Consider the following 12,939-nt stretch of genomic DNA (forward strand, 5'->3'; position numbering starts at 1 on the left):
CGGGCCAGGCCCTGGCCGCGGCGCCGGGCTAGTTTGAGCTGCTGGGTGCGGGAAGCTGACACTCCGTGCTCGCGACCACAGCGTCTCATCTATGAGAGATGAAGAGCAGGGTGCTCGGCGCGGTTTCGGGAGGCGGTCACGTGGGTGCCGGAGCCGGCGGTGGCCACAGCGGTCCCCCGTGCGCCTCGGCGGAACGGAGCACCCAGCCTCCCCGTCACTCTGTCTGTCCCGTGTCCACTCCATGTCCCGCTCACGTCCCATCTGGCCCAGAGGTGCTGCCAGGGGGTCCCCACCACTGAGTCTGCGCGCCCCTCCTTCCCAGACCCTCAGGGGCACCCCACGTCCGTCAGGATGGAACCGGCCTTCTCAGAGCGGCATGAGAGGCCCCTTCCCCTCCGCTGTCCCAGCCTCTCCTCCTTCCCTGCTGCTCCTCTCCGTCTCCATCCTCCTCCTCCTCATCGTCATGGTGCTGCCTCCTCAGCAGGACAGGCCCTCCGTGCCCCGTGGCCCCAGCACCCGCCCGGGGGCTCCCAGGACAGACGCCCTGTTCCCGGCCTTCCCTGCCTCACGCAGAGGGCCATATTGGTTTTTTGTTTTTGTTTTTGTTTGTTTGTTTTTAAAAAGAGTATTTTTATTGACTTCAGAGTGGAAGGGGGAGAGAGAAACCTCCGTGATGAGAGAGAAGCACTGATTAGCTGCCCCCTGCACGGCCTCACTGGGGACCGAGCCCACAACGCAGGCCTGTGCCCTGACCGGGAATCGAACCCTGACCTCCGGGTTCCGAGGTGGAGGCTCAGCCGCTGAGCCACGCCGCCGGGCAGAGCTGTATTGTCTTGACCGCCACGTGCTGCCCGCAGGCCTGCAGGGCTGGCCCCATTTGTTTGCCTGGAGGCTGGGGGGGAGCAGAAAGGCAGGAGTTAACTGTGGCCGCCACAGAGCGATGCTTCATCCCGCCTTCGCTGCCGCGGACATTAAAGCCCTGTGACGTGTCCCCGGCCCATTTCCTCGAGTGCGGCGGGGGCTGCGGCGGGGGCTGCGCTGACCCCAGCGGGGAGCAGGCTGGCGGGAGGGTCAGCTCGCTGGGGTGGGAGCCATGGGCTCTGCCTGGAGCCCAGACCACCGGGGACCGTGGCGGGCCCGGTGGGCAGGGCCCTGGGACCCGGGGCCACTGTTTCCCTTAGCTGAGGGCCGCGGGGCGTTCCCTCTGGAAGGGACGCTTGCTGGACAGACGGATGGACAGAGCATCCATTACAGAGATGGGAGGAGTGGAGGGAGCTGGCTGGTCAGAGGGCGGGCGGGGCTGGAAGACAGGCCCAGGGCCCAGCTGGCACGTGGCCTGAGAGAGCCATCGGCCTTGACCTGCCCAGCCCAGCTCACACCACCCACCCGTGCCCACCCCACCCCACCCATACCACCCACTCCACCCCCCCCATACCCACCTATATCCACCCCACCCACCCAAACCCACTCCACCCCATCCCACCCAGAACCACTTCACAACACTCACCCGTGCTCACCCCCCCCACCCCCCCACACCCACTCCCTCTCATACTCAGTCCGCCCACTCCACCACCCACCCCACCCACTCCAGCTTCTGCTTCCTTTTTATTTTTATTTAAAAATTTTAAATCATTTTTATGGTCCCTGTCCCGGCCCAGGGGTCTCTGCGTCGATGAGGCCGTTTCTGTTCTCTGGTTGTTTCTTTCCTTGGCCCCATTGCTGATGGATGTGCGTTTATGGCCGTTTTATTGCCCCTCGTTTTTCTCTTCCTTCTTTCTAAGCGGCCTTCCACCCCCGCAGTGTGGCCGGTGAGGAGCCCTCTCCCTCTCCCTCTCCCTCTCCGGTCCGGCAGCCCCGCCAGCTCTGAGCGGGCAGAGCCGCCGTTGGCCGGACACAGGAACGAAGGGGAGGAGGCCGTGAGGGCAGCGTGCACACGCGGTGCCCCAGCCTCACCCCCTGCGTTCCTGGGAAACCCACCGAGGAAGCGAAACCGGGGCTGGGGCCGCCCTGGACCGAGGTGCCGCCACCTGCCCTTTGTTTCCCAGCTCTGCCCTCTGTTCGCGGGTGTGTGCGCGCGCGCGTGTGCCCTGAGCTCCCCGGGGGAGGGGGAGGACGCCCAGATGCCCAGCACCGGGTGCTCGGGGTCTGTGTCCACGGCACCCCACCCGGGCCCGGCGCAGGCTCCGCAGGCTCCTCCGTGGACGGGCGCGGTCCTGTGCGGTCAGCAGCCATCCTCTCTGGCGGGGAGGGGATGGGAGCCGCCAGGGGAGGCGTGAGGACACCCGCAGGGTGCTGGGAGCCGAGTCCTGAGCTGGCTGCGGGGCCCGCCGGACAAGGCTGCGCTCTGGGCGGCCAGGGAGCCCGGTGCGGCTCCGGGGACACTGCCGAGGGAGGACACCGGCCGGCTGGGGGCATCCTAGCTCCTGGGACCGTGGCCTCCTGTGCTCCTGGCAAAGCGTGTGTGTGTGTGTGTGTGTGTGTGTGTGTATGTCTGTGTGAAGGTGTGTGTGTATGAGTGTGCATGTGTGTGAGTGCGTGTGTTCACATGTGTGTGAGCGTGTGTATGTATGAGTGTGTGTGAGTGCGTGTGTTCACATGTGTGTGAGTGTGTGTATGTATGAGTGTGTGAGTGTGTGTATGTGTGTGAGTGCGTGTGTTCACATGTGTGTGAGTGTGTATGTGTGTGAGTGCGTGTGTTCACATGTGTGTGTGTGAGTGTGTGTGTATGCATGAGTGTGAGTGTGAGTGTGTGTGTGTAAGAGAGAGAGTGAGTGTATGGATGTGAGTGTTCCAGTGAATGCCGTGTGAACTGAATGTCTGTGGAGACTCTATGAGCATGGACCTTGTATCAGTCAGCTATCACCACAATCATGCTGCGTAACAAACCACCCCCAGTTCAGTAGTTTAACCTGGCAAAGACTCATGGTCACTCTCGCTGGTCTTCAGAGCAGCTGCCTCTCGGTGGGGCTGCCTGGATTGCCAGCTCCTGGCTCTGGGCGTCAGGCTGCGGTTTGGGGCTGGGTGTGCCCCATGTCACGAATCCTACGTGGACGAGCAGCGACCAGGGCCTGTGGTCTGTGCCTGCGTCTCTGTCTGGGTCCAGGAGGACGGGGCGGAGCTCCCAGATCGCCAGGTGAGAGGCGGACCCCGTGCACACGTCGCCAGCTCCGTGCTGCTGGGTCTGAGGACAACACGGTTTGGCCAAAGCGGGTCTCACGGCCACGCCCAGAGTCCGGTCCGGCAGCGTCCCCCGCAGCACAGGCCGCACACCTCTCACACCAGCTTTGGGGGACATGAGGGTCCTGCGAGCTCGTGTGCACAGAGCCTCGGGCCTCGGTGCGTGGGTCCGCTCTGCGTGTGCAGTTGTGAGTTTTGCTCAGTGGCCCACACACTCCCAGATGAGTGTCCTCCATTATTCCAGCGAGATGACCGATGGGGTCACCAGAGAGAAACACGGGGGTCACAGGGCCACGGGCACCGCTTACATGTTAGCGCCAAGTTCACAGCCCACTCCGGGGCAGACGACATAGCCGACACCGAGTGGCCTGGGTAGCCATCACCTGTGCGCGTGCACATGTGTGTATGTGCACATGTCTGTGTGCACACATGCGCACGTGTGTGTATGTGTACATGTGCACACATGTTGAATCTTTCCTGTTGGAAGTGTCACAGAGGTCCTCCTTCCCCCATTAACCTCTCCCACCTGCCCCGCCGCTGCCCTAGCCCTCCACCCCACGTCCGTGTCCACGGCCATGCAGTGTGCACACAAGTTCAGTGGTCGATCTCCCGTCCCCCCGTCCCTCTGAGGTTCTGTCTGTTCCTGTTTTTATGACTCGGGGCGCGGGGAGGAGGGTCTGTGGTTCTCGGTTCTCGTTCGGTTCAGAGAAGGGGTGGCATCGCCCAGGAGACTGAGCTTTCCCGCGGCCTGCGCCTGTTTTGGGGGCCACGCGGGGATGTGGTGGGAGCGGGGCGTAGGGAGAGCCTCCTGCAGACGGAGCGGGGCGCTCGCAGGCGGGAGGACGCGGGGCTGGGGAGGGGGTGGCTGCTCAGCGGGGCCTGGGCTCTGAGGCCTGAGATGCGGGCGGTGACCTGAGCCGTGGGGTCAGAGGTCAGAGGTCAGAGGCGCGGCGGGCCGGCGGGGTGGGCGCTCCCGGAGGCACTGAGTGCTTCCTCACCGGCTCTCAGGCGGTGCGCCGGCTCCCGGTAGTTACACTCGCCTTTACGCGTCACAGATGAATTTTTAATCTTTACGACAGGACAGGGGACATCTCAGCATCTCCCCGCGGCCGGCTGTGTGCGGTTAAACAGGCACGATGGCCCGGCCGCCCGGCTCAGGGGCTGAGCATCCACCTGGGAACCTGGAGGTCAGGGTTCGATCCCCGGTCAGGGCACAGGCCCGGGTTGTAGACTCCATCCCCAGTGGGGGGCGTGCAGGAGGCAGCTGATCCGTGATTCTCCCTTGTCATTGATGTTTCTCTCTCCTTCTTCCTCCCCCTTCCTCTCTGACATCAATAAAAATATATTTAAAAACACACACAAAGAAACAGGGCTTACAGCCCCCCAAACAGAACCCAAAGTACCGTGCCCCCCCTCCCCCCCTCCAGAGATATTCTGAAAAGTCGTCTTGTCAGAGTTTGCTAGCCTGCTCGGCTCCTGTGCCTGCTGGGCCCCTAGTCTCTCTTCTCTCGGTCACAGGATGGTCCCGGGGCTGCTGGAGCCCTCTTTTCACACACACATTTATTATTGATCTCCGAGAGGGAGAGGGAGAGTCACGGATCGGCTGCCTCCTGCACACCCCCTAGTGGGGATGGAGCCCACAACAGGGAATGTGCCCTGATGGGGAACTGAACCCCGACCTCCTGGTTCCCAGGTCGACGCTCACTGAGCGTTCCCGCTGGGAGGCCGGGGCGGGGCGGTGAGGAGAGGGGAAGGCGCGGGCCACGGGGCGGAGGCTGGACCTGGGGGCAGGGGTCCCAGGCCCCGCGCAGGAGGCCCCGGCCCAGCCTCTGCTCCCCCGACGTGCTGGCGCCTGCAGGCAGGCCGGGGCCTCTCTGTGCTGCCTGCCATCCGAGGGTCAGCCGGCCCCGAAGGGCTGCAAATAGCCCTGGACTCCCTGGGCCCCTGGGCCCCTGGGTGGCCACAGGCGTCCACAGACGGCCACAGAGTGACCACAGGGCGGGCGGGCCGGCGGGTGGCTGACCACCTCGCCACGAACCGGCTGTGGCTGAGATGAAAGCCCAGCAGATGGGTTGTGAGCGAGGCTATTTATTCCTTCCCGGACTTCAGAGCGAAACCCCACAGCAGAGACGGTACCCTCAGCCCCCGAGCGACGCCCAGGTGACACGTGCTGTCGGACAGCCACGTGGGGCGGGCCCTCTCTCCCGGAGCCTCCGAGCCCACACGCAGGGGTCTCTGGCACCACGTGGGCTGTCGCTTTAAATAGCTGCTCAGGGCCTCGGGTTTCAGCTGCAGGAGGCCCGCCGCTGCCACAGCCAACGGGAGGTCCTGAGTGTGTAGCCGGGTAGGACAGGATTCAGAGGCGTCACGGTTCCCAGTGTCCGGTCCACGGCTGAGCCCCGGCTCCTGACCCCTCGGCCCTCACGGACCACCAGTGTTTTCCGACCCCGGTTGGCGACCGCTGGCCTGCATGGTGCTGGTACACCCCCCGGCTGGCACAACCTTCCAACCACCTCCCCGGCAGCCTGCGTGTGGGCTGACATCGCCCGCTGCCTGGCCCCACCCGAGGGAGCCAGCAGGGTGGCTTCCGGCAGGACCTGGGCCTGTGCCCAGAGGGGCCCCCGGCTGGGAAGGCCTGGCTGTCATGTCTCCCCAGTGCCAACACTTCCTGAACAAGGGCTCTGCATTTTCACTTCTTTCTTTGTTTCTTCTTTTTCTTTTTGGTTAATCCTCTCCTGAGGGTATGTTCCCATTGGTTTTCAGAGAGAGTGGAAGGGAGGGGGAGAGACAGAGAGAGACACAGTGATTGGTTGCCTCCTGCATGTGCCCCAACCCAGGCCAGGGAACCTGCAACCGAGGTGCATGCCCTCGACCAAAATCAAACCTGGGACCCTTCGGTCCACAGGCCAATGCTCTGTCCACTGAGGTACACCAGCGTTTTCACTTTGAACTGGGCCCTGGGGCTGCCGCAGCCTCTCTGAGCCAGACACCCTTTCCCTGGGCGGTCCCTGACGCACTGACCCACAGATGGCAGCGCGCCGATTCCTGGCCTAAAGCCGTTCAGCTTTCTGAGAACCAGCTCTTCAGCGCTGGTCTTCTCAGCACACGACTTAGCTGACCCATCCAGAGTCCGTGTCAGACACACAGGGAGACGGGTCCTTGGCTCAGAGCAAGAACAGCAGGCCTCTCTCATCTGGAATTGTTCTCAGATGTGCTTCCAAGTGCAATTGCTCAAACCTGGACAAACACAGTGTGGCCCTTTTAAAGACCACGGAAATACCCGGCCGGTGTGGCTCCGTGGTTGAGTGTCGACCATGAACCAGGAGGTCAGGGCACAGGCCTGGGTTGCGGGCTCCATCCCCAGTGTGGGGTGTGCAGGAGGCAGCCGATCCGTGATTCTCTCTCATCATTAACATTTCCATCTCTCTCTCCTTCTCCCTTCCTCTCTGAAATCAACAAAAATATATGAATTATAATTTAAAAAAACAAAACAGAAAAAGGAAGCGTCAACTTTCCAACACTTGACTGACGGTTAGGATCGAGAGTGAGCAGACTGGCCCTCGGGCCACACAGGGCTGCACCTGTCGTTGTAAATAAAGTTTTACAGAAACACAGATGCCCATTCATGGGCATATCGTCTGTGGCTGCTTTCAGGCTGTAACCACAGTGTGAGGAAGATGCGAGAGATGGGAGGACCAGCCCTGGCCGGTTTTGCTCAGTGGCTGGAGCACCAGCCCTCGGACTGAAGGGTCCCAGGTTTGAGTTCAGTCAAGGACACACACTTGGTTTGCGGGCTCAATCCCGGGCCCGGTCGGGGCTGGTGTGGGAGCACCCATGCCATGTCTCACTCTCACATGGATGTCTCTCTCTGCCTCTCCCCCTCCCTGCCACTCTCTCTAAAAACCAGCGGAAAAACACCCTCGGGGGCGGATTCGCAGCAGCAAGATCACAGGAATGAGATGGCAGGACCAGCAGAGCCTAATGGACTCGCCATCTGGCTCCTGACAGCGGTGTTTGCCAGCCCCTCCCGAGCTGTTAGAATTGCTAAACTGCCAGCAGGCTAGCAAACTCTGACAACACGACTTTTCAGAATATTGCTGCGCCCTGGGGATAGGAAATGACGGCCGAGACATAAATCATAGCGAGAGAGATTTATACGCCGATTCCAGGGAGAGGAACACTTCTGCGCGGCGAGGGCCACCCGCACCACGGTCCCAACACGCAGCCGCAGGGAGAACACGCTTCCCACACCCTGCCCGGTGCCACCGAGGGCCTGCAGAGCCCGCAGCCCAGGGCACGCGGGGCGAGCAGGCCAAGGACACGCGGAGAACGCTCCGGAGGAGATAGCATGGCCACGGCACACGCTAACAGACGCTGACCCTCCCGTGGTAACGGAGAACATGCAGGTTAAGACAAGACGCCGTTTTCAGCCATCGGAGGGGCACACAGTGCTCAAGTCTCACCGTTCCACAGACACGGGGCCGTGGGGGGTCGTGGACGAGCTGCCGGTGGGAGAACGGGCTGTGCCCGGCTCCCGAGGGTCCGGGCGTGTCCAGCCTTGGAGAGCCGCCTGCGGGGTCTGGGCGCGCTGGCTGCTGGCTCCTGGGCCGGCCTTCTCCTTCTGGTGCGTAAAGCCCAGAGAAGCTTCCAGAGGCACACCCAGGAGCATGTGTAGGGCATTCATCGCCGTGGCGTTTACAGGGGGACGGGGCGGGGGACCAGGAGCGTGTCTGCGGAGGAAGGCAGGCCAGCTGTTTCTCTTCTCCTGGGCGCAGCGTGTGGCTCACCGTGGCTTACGAAGCGAGTCCCCTTAGGGCCGTGGCCGCCAAAACGTGCCAATGACACAGTTTAAGATTAAAAAAAAAAAAAAATATTGATTTTTTAGAGAGGAAGGGAGAGGGATAGAGAGTCAGAAACATAGATGAGAGAGGAACATCGACCAGCTGCCTCCTGCACACCCCCACTGGGGATGTGTCCGCAACTAAGGTACATGCCCTTGACCAGAATCGAACTTGGGTCCTTTCAGTCCACAGGCTGATGCTCTATCCACTGAGCCAAACCGGTTTCGACCAGTTTAAGAGTTTTAAAAAAAATAAAATATTAGTTTTTGTTGATTTCAGAGAGGAAGGGAGAGGGAGAGGGAGAAGGAGTTAGAAACATCAATGTCCAGAGAGGATCACCGATCGGCTGCCTCCTGCACGCCCCCCACTGGGGATGGTGCCCACAACCCTGGGCCTGTGCCCTGACCGGGAATGGAACTGTGACCTCCTGGTTCCTAGGTCGATGCTCAACCACTGAGCCACACCAGCCAGACCCCAGGCCTAGATTTTGACAGTAAATGGGCGTGAAAGGGAACCCCACTGGAGTGTGGATGTGACGCTGCGGGCGCCTCCGACCCTGATTCCAACGCGCCTGAGGTGGGCGGCAGCACGCGCGCCAGGCGTGTACGGGGCGGGACACTGGCCTCCTGTCTCAGGGCTTCCTGTCTCGGGGCAGGTCCCTGCCCTGGGTCCTCAGCTCCAGCCAGCCCGCGGCCCGCGCCCTCCTGGGTCAGAGTGCGCCCGCCGGCTTGGCCGTCCGCCTCGCGTGGCTGAGGCCTGGCCCGGGGCGGGAAGCCGGTGCTGGGAGGAGCCAGAAAAACAAGCCTTTAAAACCCATAACCATCGCAGCGTCTCGCTCCAATATCTGCCTCGTGGTGTAAGCCTGGTCCCAGGGGCCTTCGAACCTGCTAATTCCTTCCAGACCCGCTTCCCCGGGCACCGCCCCGCCAAGAGGGGCGTCCGGGAGGAGCCCCCGAGACTCCGCACACGAAAGCGGTAACGGGCGAGTGCGGACAGAACCCAGAGAACCTCAGACGTACGGGATCAAGCCGGCCTTCCTCAGACCCTCCCGCTTTCAGCTTCTCCACTGGTCCACGCCCTTCCTGCACGGGCCATCTCCTGGTTGCTAGGGAACCGCGCCGGCCACAGAGTGCCCTGGGCGCTGGGCCAGCCGCATCCATCCATCCCATCCTCTCGACGAGGGACGGCTGCCGCAGCCTGCAGGGGTCCCTATATCCAGGTGATCAGACGTCCTGCTTTTGGTGAGACTGTCCCGCCAAAAGTGGGATGTCTGGTCCGTCACCTTACCCTACATCCCTCTGCACAGGCTCTCGGAGCTCCCCAGGCTCAGGGGAACACGGGGTCCTGGTAAGACACTCTCCAAAGAGCACCCGCGGCTGCTGCTCTGCTGACTTCGCACTTCCTCCTTCCGGTCTCGCAGCCGCATCACAGATCTCCTTAGGACGCCGCTGCCACTGTCTTCTTCTGCCTGAACTGATTGGGAGCCGCGGACTCCTTAGAGGGCCTTAGCAGGAGGGCTTGAGCCGGCCAGTGTGGCTCAGCGGTTGAGCGCCGACCATGAAGCAGGAGGTCATGGTTCAATTCCTGCTCAGGGCACATGCTCTGGTTGTGGGCTGGATCCCTCACAGTGGGTGTGCAGGGGGCAGCTGATCCACGATTCTCTCTCCTCATTGATGTTTCTCTCTCACCCTCTCCCTTCCTCTCCAAAATCAATTAAAAATTATTAAAAAAGAAAAGGAAAAGAAAAGAGGGCTTGGAATCCCAGGCGACTTTCTTGCAGACTCACCAGCGGACCCTCTAATCCATGTGATAATGTGGGGTCCAGAGAGGAGAATCGTTGGAAAAGAACAGAAACAAGAGGAGGCAGGTGATCCGGATAGAACGCTGTTCCAGGCGCAGGAACCAGGCGGCGTGGTGCCGGCGGAGACGGGCGAGGAGCTGGAGGAGACGGCGCGGGACGTCCACGGAGAACGCGCAGTGACGGTCAGTGAACTGTTGACGAGGGCGCCAGGCCGAGGCCGCGGCGGCGAAAGGACAGTCTGCTCAGCCAATAGTGCTGGGACACGGGCTCCCACCCCAGGCGATGGGGTTCCCGCCTCCCGGGCCTCACGGAGACGGGCACAGGGACAGACACGAGAGCCGGAGCGCCAGACCTTAGAGGACAGCGTGACACATCTCCGTGGCCTCGGCAACGAGAGAAGCAGACGCACAAACTGAACGACAACCGAGTTAGAACCTGGGCTCTTCCAAAGGGAGCACTGAGAACGTGCCGGAGCCCTGGCCACTTTGGCTCAGTGGATAGAATGTCGGCCTGTGGACTGAAGGGTCCCGGGCGCTTCCTGGGCCTCCGTGCGGCGAGCCCACGCCTACACCCACGCCCATGCCCATGGCCACGGCCACGCCAGGCCTCGGAGCCACGGCCACGGCCACGGCCACGCCAGGCCCACGCCAGGCCCCGTGCCGCGGCCAGAGTGCGATCACAGCTCGCAGCGTCCCAGGCCCGTGGGCTGGTTTGTGCTTTAAGACAAGTGCGCCCGTTGCCGTCAATGTGTGACGCCCAGGAGTGCCCGGCCCCGGGCGGGGGCGAAGGGGACACGTCAGAGGTTCCGGGACCCGGAGAAGTGGCTGCAGACAGGGCCCCGGGAGGAGCCGGGGGCTGAGCGAGGCCATCAGCCGGGCGCGTCCGGACGCTTTCTCCTTATTGAATGTTTATGCGATTGTGTTTCCTTCTCCGTCTGCTCATCCCGCTGCTGACTTCCCGGCGCCCGCATCACTCCACTTTCCGGGGTCATTTCCATCCTCCAGGGACTGAGTGGCACCGCGCCCGTCGGCAGTGGCCTGACCGGGAGCCGGCAGGCTGGGCAGTGTGAAAGGGGAGCCGGAGGCCGAGGGGAAGGGGCTGGGAGAGGCGCTTTCTCCTCGCTGTCTGCCTCCCCGTGCCCCCTCCTCCCCTGCGCTGGGTCCCCGGCCTCTCCCTGCGGCAGCTTCGACCCTGCAGACCGGGGCGGCCGCTGGGAGGCTGTGACTGGCCTGGCGTCAGCGGTGCTGGCACAGAGTGTCCCCCCCGACCCCTGGTCACTGGTGTGCTCTGCATTCCTGGTGGCTGCCTCAGTTTCCCTGCTCCGCACTCCACGTCTTGGCGAGATCTCAAAACCTGTCTTGGGCTGCTGCTTTCTTGGCTGGAAGCCTGACCCCCGGGACCTGGGACCCGGAGCCTTTTCCCACGCACCCAGCCAAGCCAGGCCGGCCGGAGACAGGGCGCCTGCCCCGAGGTTCCTTCCAAAGTCCCTGTAAGTGCCCCTGAGACCCCGCAGCCTCGTCTAGGGTCCCGAGGTCCCTGTGCATCCAAACCCAGGCCCGTTGTGTGCGTGTGTGTGTGTGTGTAGGAGTGTGAGGGTGTGTGTGCCTGAGTGTGTGACCGTGCACGAGTGTGCATGCATGTGTGTGTAGGAGTGAGGGTGTGTGTGCCCTGACCCTGGGTCCCTGCCCCTCCTGACCTGGGTGGGGTGTGCCCTGGCCCAGGCAGTGCTGTGGGAGGATGGCGCAGGCCTCCTGACTTTGGGCAGGGCCTTCCCTGCGAACCATAGGCCTCAGCCCTCTTTTCCTCCATCCACACATCTCAGACCTGGGCTCCATGCCGAGCCAGGCACCGCCTCTCCCTCCCGAGCTCGGGTCCCACAGGATTCCTGCACCCCCACCTCCTAGCCCCACGCTGGGGGTCCCCCTGCTGCCTGGAGAACAACCCCGGGTCAGACAGCACCCCAGGCTGCAGCGGCCTTGGTTCCCGTGGCATCTTAGGATAGAGCTCATTCCACAGGCAGTGCACGTGCACACACGTGGCCGCACGAACACACACGGGTGCGCACACACACACACACACACACCACTTCCTGTCTTCCTTCCCGGCCCAGCCTCCCCGCTTCGTGCTGCAGCCTGGGATGCAGCCTCGCTCAGCTCTGCCTGGCGGTGGGGGCGGGCATAGGCGCTGGTTTCCTCCCATTGTCTGCGGCTGCTGGATGGCCGTGTGTGTGTGTGTGTGTGTGTGTGTGTGTGTGGCGCGGAGGGAAGTGCTGCAGATGGCCTGTCCTCCGGCTTATCGGAAGGCACGGCGGCTTTCCCATCCGCTTCCTGGGAAGAAACACAGGGGTGCTCCCCTCGCCCTTTGCTTCTGGGGTCAGAGTGCACGGACACACGTTCCCAGGAAGCCCGCTGTGAGAGGGCAAGATGGGGATCTCCCTGGCACCGCTCGCCACCTGCTCCCGCTCAAGAGCAGCCCCCCTCCACCCTCCCCTCCTCCTCCCCTCCCCTCCCCTCCCACCTAGGCCCCCAGTCCCCGTCTGCTGGCAGCCTGTTCCTGCAGCTGCCGCTCCCATGTGCTGCTGGTGCCAGCCCCGCTCACACCTGCTGATGGCGCGGAGGAGTGGGGCCGGCGTCAGAGGCAGGTGCAAGCGGCCTATCGCCCCTCAGGAGCAGGGGGAGGGGGAGGAGCCCTCGGGGTGATCGGGCGGGTGCCAGAGCCAGCAGCGGGTGCGAGTGGCGGCTCTGGCACTGGCAGTGAGGCCTGGCGGGCCCGTGTCGCGTGGGAGCAAAGACTTTCCAGTGGCCAGAGCTCACCCCGATGATAGTGACTGCACCCGCCCTGGTCTGGTGGCCCTGCTCACCTGCTCCCTCATCCCACTGTGACCACGTGCCCCCTGGTGGTCAGCGCACATCATAGCGACCGGTGGTTCAGTTGCTCCACCATTCTGTCTATTTGCATATTAGGGATTTATATAAATATTCTTTTTAATATATATTATTTTAGGGAGAGAGATAGAAACATCAATGATCAGAGAGAACCACTGATCAGCTGCCTCCTACACACCTCACACTGGGGATCAAGGCTGCAACTCAGGCCTGTGCTCTTGACCAGAATCAAACC

This window comes from Pipistrellus kuhlii, unplaced genomic scaffold, assembly GCF_014108245.1.
Source record: "Pipistrellus kuhlii isolate mPipKuh1 unplaced genomic scaffold, mPipKuh1.p scaffold_m20_p_15, whole genome shotgun sequence".
Classification (NCBI taxonomy): Eukaryota; Metazoa; Chordata; class Mammalia; order Chiroptera; family Vespertilionidae; genus Pipistrellus; species Pipistrellus kuhlii.